General features: G+C 32.1%; 1 long non-coding RNA gene across 1 annotated transcript in view; it reads right to left on the bottom strand.

Moving 5' to 3' along the window:
* Positions 1-489: 489 nt before the first annotated feature.
* LOC147032387 (uncharacterized) overlaps positions 490-6,809 on the bottom strand; it is an 8,531-nt gene continuing 2,211 nt past the window's right edge. The window contains exon 2 of the long non-coding RNA XR_015055146.1: positions 490-4,158. This is a non-coding gene — a long non-coding RNA (uncharacterized LOC147032387). The remainder of the gene's footprint in view (positions 4,159-6,809) is intronic.

Below are 6,809 nucleotides of genomic sequence, written 5' to 3'. Positions count from 1 at the left end.
CCGTGGAGTTCCCCAAGTATGCATGCAAAGTTTGGGGTCACGAGGTTTCATGGTTTTGGAGTTATGGAGGAGACAGACTGACACACACCGACATTTATTGTTATCGATATACTTCTCGAACACCATTGTCCTTCACTTTACCTTTTCTGTAACCCATTAAATGGGTCACCTTGCCTTACCAACAACCTTTACAACTTCCTTTACTGAAAAAAAAAATCACCATTTCCCATCACCTTGCCTCCCCATCACCATTTCCCTTAAAACCCATCACCTTGCCTCACTAACAACCTTTACAACTTCACTTATAGAAAAAAAAATCACCATTTCCCTTTCAATCCTTGATATTAATCTACCACTCCTACTCTATTCAACCGCTGGCCATTCTTCTGAAAATATGCAGCCTTCCCTTCGAATGGGTCCCCATCATATCTAATTTCTCCTTAAATTTGTACAATATTATATGAATGATTAAAAGAATAAAACAGACAATTTTGCAGGCAAACAATATATTTTTGTCAGGCAGTACACATTTTGTTTGCACAGCAAATGTTCCACAATAAATTCAGATCAAAACACAAAATCAACTTAAAGAAATGTGATGATGACATACTTTAAAAAAAGCAAAGTAATTTTCTTGCTCTGTCCTTTCTTTCTTGCACAGTAACAAGTAATAAACCTGCCAACCCTACTTTGTCTTTGGGTATAATTGTTTCATTTTGTGTAGATTCAATATCTTTGTGGAAGATTAATGATTTCAAGAAAACATGACCAAAAAAACAAAAACACTTTTCATTATCACACATATTTAAAGAATAATACAAACATCTGAGTATGTAAATACTCTGGAAACTTTTGATAGCATGCAACCTTTATCTAGGGTGGGAAGTGGAACTTGCTTTTTTTCTGACAATGCCATCTGATGTTTGAAATCCAAGAGGGAGTAATTGAAAATTCATTCCAATAATTATTGGTTGGACACAAAGTGCCAAGGGTAGAGTTCTGTGCCTATGTTTTCAAGAATGGTTGAGTGTGCTGGATAGTTTTGGTGGCTTTGTACTTTGTTGGATCACATGACAAGTCACAATCTTTGGCTTTGACACCACTATAGAAAATGCTCTCCCACCAGTTGGAGCTGGCCATGCACAGAAACGATGATTTGTATAATAATAGACTGTGCAGATGTTTATCAGGAAGTATGAATGGGCATTCCCAGGGTACAAGCTGCTGCTGTAAGGAATGCCAATAAACAGGCCACACAACTTGCTGAGCCTTGTTTGTTAACTTTATGTGCCTCAACAGATGAGAGCATAATGAAACAGATGCTAATGACTAGAGGTCAGTTGGATTGATGTAAAAGCTGGATGTAGCTATTAAAAAAAAGTTTAAAGAAATACACAAAATGGAATTTTCATCGAATATAATTTTTCGGCATAGAATTTTCATGAATTATCCAACAATCACATGTTAGCAATTTTTTTACATACAAAAATATGTCATATCTGTACAGCTGGACAAGTAAAAAAAAAAAAAAAAACATTCCAAAATCAATAATGTTTACACTGATGACAGAATAAAGGACAATTGTTCAAACAAGGTACATTATATAAATGATAGTTCATAGCTTTGCAGTAAGGCAGCTGGGAATGGTTGAAACATATAATTACAACAATTAAGGATAGGATCCATGACAAACAGAAAAGGAAATAACGAAAATACCTCGTGAATAAAATCAAGTTTTTATATGCCATAAATAAAATTTGAAGGAATACAGCTTCATTAAATATAAAATATTACTTATGTAATCATCATTCACAGAAGCAGACCAATTATGGTGCAACACAAGAATGGTAAATTAAAAGGACATCATGTAGTCAATAAGTACAAAATAGTCAATGATATAAACATTGTAATGAAAAAAACAATAACCTGTGCATCCACTTTGCAACAATCAGTAAATCAAATCATTTTATATCACTCAAATTATCCCCAAAATATTTGGTTGGGATGAAAATGTCAGTGGTCTGACCAAAAACATCTTTTGAGGTTAACAAAACTGTTATTCTTCAATCTCTAATGATTTTTTTTTTTTTTAACTGAATAATTGCCTTTAAATTTTAGTCTGATGTTAGGTTATGACTTCAGTGATCACCCTCATTTCAATGGAAATAGAATGAGTTTTAAGCCCAGAATAGTAAGTTTGAAAGAAACAGTATTATTTATTATCAAGCATTTAACAAACAATCAAATTGCAATACAGTTGTTGCTAAATAAAAGTACAAATTCATGTTAAAAGTGATCATTTATTTTAGAACAATTTTTTTTCAATTCAAATAGACTGCATTGTTACTGCATCTGAAAAAAACACTTCTATCCCAAACACTAATCATTAATGTTACAAATCACAAATAACTTCACATCTAAACTTAATTGAGGAGAATAACTTATGTTGAAAATGTTGAATGAATGCGAATCTCCAATGAGCATTAACTAAATTCAAACAATATTTGAAGCAAAGTTCATATATCCTTATGAAATATAGCAACATGATTATATGTACATTGATATTCTCAAAATATTCTATATTATATACTTAGTGATAAAAGTAGAATTCTGCAAATTACATTTCAAGTTATTCATAGGTTTGTATTGCACTGTTTATTTTCACGAATGCAGCTCCCAATTCAATCATATTTTGGTAGATAGCTTTTGCAGCTTTATAATAATAAACATATATTATATCGTATACATCAGCTATAAATATCTGCAATATTTTGTATACAAGCCTGAGCAGTAATAATCTTTTGCAAAAAAATCTTACTACTTTTGAAACCGAAGGTGAAGGAGGTTATATTTTTATCCCTCTCTGTCTGTCTGTTTGTTTGTTTGTTTGTCTGTGTGCAGGATATCACAAAAAGTTTTGGACAGATCCAAATCAATTTTGATGAGCAGGTTGGGTGTGTGACAAGGACAAAATGATTCGATTTTGGTGAAGATCCGGGTCCGACTACGAGAATTATTTAAGTGATTCTTCACCATTGAGATTATGGGCCAAAAAATAATATATAGTATGATATCTCAAAAAGTTGTGAATGGATTTGGACGAAACTTGGTGGACAAGTTGAGAGTATGACAAGGAAGAATTGATTTGATTTTAGTCAAGATCTGAATCCGGATACGGATCCGATAATTTTTTAAGTGATTCTACACCATTGAGAGATGGGGCCAAAACCGATATATAGTGTGATATTTTAAAAATGTATTTGGCCCGATTTGTTCTCATGGATCAGACATTACGTGGCGGAGGTATGCGCTCTACCGAGTGCCCCTCTAGTGTACTGCTGGAATAATGTCACAATTTTTTCAGAGTAACCAGAGAGAAAATATGGATTTGAAAAAAACAATGCTTTGACAAAAGAAACGAATTATTATTTTTATTTTATAAGCATATCCATATCTAAAATAGCAGCAACATATCTAAGATATAGCAAAGATTAAGTGGTAAAAGCTTCAATTAATAATCTTATCTCTGACTTCTGAAGGGTGAAAATGACTGGATTAACACTGTGAACAGTGCTATTGAAAGCTTTGTAATTTTAAACTATGAGAGCAATCAGAAAATTGAAAAACTGAAAAAAATATTTTTTTCAAGAAACAATAAATCTTTGTACCCTATTTTAACATTTATTGATTGAGAACACCAGATTTTTTACAGGTGTTCTTTCAGTCCACCGACACAAAAAACCCATGACAACATTTTTCACAACTCAAAAGAAAAACAAATGAAATTGTGTTGTACCTTCTCATCTCCTCAAAATCAAGCTACAAAAAATGCTTTTTCTAAATAGCTTCAACATTATACCACCCAAATTTCATCAGCTGCATTAAAATAATTTAAAATAAGTCTGAGTGCCCAATAGAGAATATCTTTCCTTTTTGTCCATAATTGTGATGGCATTTCAGCAGATATTTGTTAATAATCTCTGGCATTCAAAATGTGGAAAATGTAAATGATAAAATAAAATCCTGGCTTGAATTATTTCATTGAAATTTCATTATATTCTTCTCTATTCTCTATTCTTCCATATTGGGATGAAACATTTTTGATTGCCTCCAATATATCCCACAGATGACCGAAAGGCTTCGATGACATTTCAAAAACTGAAAAGGTAAAATGTAAATAAAATTAGGAAACTATCTGAGGTTAAATTGCCAATCAATGTAACATTTAAGAGAAAAATTAACTGAACATGATGCTCGACAATTAAACCACTCTATCTTGACACATTGATAATTCTTTCGAAATACAAATGCTCAGCACTGGATATAAAAACAAACTCAAATAGCAAATTTAATGAGTTGCTGAGCACAGCAGTTTTAAAATACAGGACTCACTTTTGAGCATAATATGCTTGAAATGTTTCAAAAGTTTATTGACAGACATTTATACTCAAATGTGCATTGTAATTAAAACCTTAGTATGGATGCCAATGTCATCACAATGCACAATACACTCCTATATTGCCTTTAGCTTTCCCATTCAAGAAGATATATTATTGCAGGTGCTTGGCCTGTGTTATATAGAATGCTTTCACAAATATATGTGTGTGTGTGTATATATATATATATATATATATATATATATATATATATATATATATATATATATATATATATATATATATATATATATATATATATATATATATATATATATATATATATATATATATATATATATATATATATGTGTGTGTGTGTGTGTGTGTGTGTGTGTGTGTGTGTGTGTGTGTGTGTGTGTGTGTGTGTGTGTGTGTGTGTGTGTGTGTGTGTGTGTGTGTGTGTAATGTTGAAAAACCCACTCTCCAACCTAAGCGGAGCGCCAAGACATCACCATCACGAAACAGAGCTATGTCTGCGGCTCCTGGTAGAGAGCATCTCACAGAAATTACGATGTTAAATGTAATTATATGTCAGAAGCTGTCACAAGTGAATGAAAATTGCAGTCACTGACCAGTTTTGCTCTAAGAAGAGCATCATCAGGGAAACATAGCACGTTTCCATCCATTTGTGACTGAAACCTTACGGTTATATACCAATCATGATATGGCTCCAAACTGGATGCATGGGACATGATTCCAACACTCATACCACTCACAGTTTGGAGTCAAATACATATACAGGGTGTCACAAAAAATGTACTCATTCTTTAAATGATAATAAATGTGTTGTTTATTGACTTAGAAACAAGATTAATGATTAAATGTATAAATGGATAAATGCATGTTTACAAATGTTTAAACTGACGACCATCACGTTCCAAACACAGCTGATAACACGGACCAATGGATTCAACAGCGTTACGAATCATTTCATTTGGAACTGCAAGACATTGTCTTTCAATTTCCTCTTTCAGCTCATCGACTGTTGCTGGTTTTGAGCCGTAAACCTTATCTTTGAGATATCCCCATAAAAAGAAGTCCATTGGAGTGAGGTCTGGGGAACGCGCAGGGAATTCAACACTACCTCTTCGCCCAATCCATCTGTTCGGAAAAGTAGCTTCGAGATAGGCCCTTACATCACGGTGGTAGTGGGGAGGTGCTCCATCTTGCTGAAAGTAAATCTCTTCGTCACCAAATATCTCTTCGACAAGTGGACCGATGGATTCCTGCAGCAAGTTTAAGTAAACATCCCCAGTGACAGTTTGGTCAAAAAAGAATGGCCCGAAGATACCCAATTCTGATGTCCCACACCACACTGTAACCCTTGGTAAGTTTCAATGGTGTTCCATAGTAACATCTGGATTTTCAGGAGCCCAGTAGGTGCAATTGTGTCGGTTAATTGAGCCATTTAACTTGAAGTTGGGCCTCATCGCTCCAAACAATTTTGGATGGAAATGCTGCATCTTCTTCGCATTTGCTCAGGTACCACTCACAAAATTCAGCTCTCCGGTCAGGATCATCTTCATTTAGAGCGTGGATTAATTTTGGAATGTAACTTTTCCAATTAATTCGCTTCAATTAATTCCTGTCTCACGAGCCATTTGTCGTACAGATTTCCGTGGGGATCGATAGAGGGTTTCCAGAAGTTGATTTTCCTTTGCGGGGGTGGTTGATGACCGTGGTCTTCCTGAACGCTCCTTATGGACGTCATGCACAGTTCCATCTGTTTCAAACTTATCTCGGATGGGAGCAATGGTGCATCGCGTTGGTGGATCTTTGTGAAAATGTCTTCTAAATTGTCATTGCACTTCTATGATGTTTTCGTGCTTCCAGTAGCACTTTATGATAAATTTTCTTTCTTCAAAACCCAGTCGTACTTCTGCCATTATTATGGTCAATTTGATCTGAAAATAAATGAAAAATTCAATGAGTTATGAGGAGCCAAAATGTGAGTACATTTTTTTGGGACACCCTGTACACACACATATATATATATATATATATATATATATATATATATATATATATATATATATATATATATATATATATATATATATATATATATATATATATATATATATATACACACAGTATATATATATATATATATATATATATATATATATATATATATATATATATATATATATATATATATATATATATATATATATATATATATATATATATATATATATATATATATATATATATATATATATATATATATATATATATATATATATATATATATATATATATATATATATATATATATATATATATATATATATATATATATATATATATATATATATATATATATATATATATATATATATATATATATATATATATATATATATA

Source organism: Eptatretus burgeri, chromosome 2 (genome assembly GCF_056783735.1).
Source record: "Eptatretus burgeri isolate ZD-2024b chromosome 2, Ebu_testis_v1, whole genome shotgun sequence".
Classification (NCBI taxonomy): Eukaryota; Metazoa; Chordata; class Myxini; order Myxiniformes; family Myxinidae; genus Eptatretus; species Eptatretus burgeri.
This window is presented reverse-complemented; position numbering and strand designations above follow the sequence as displayed.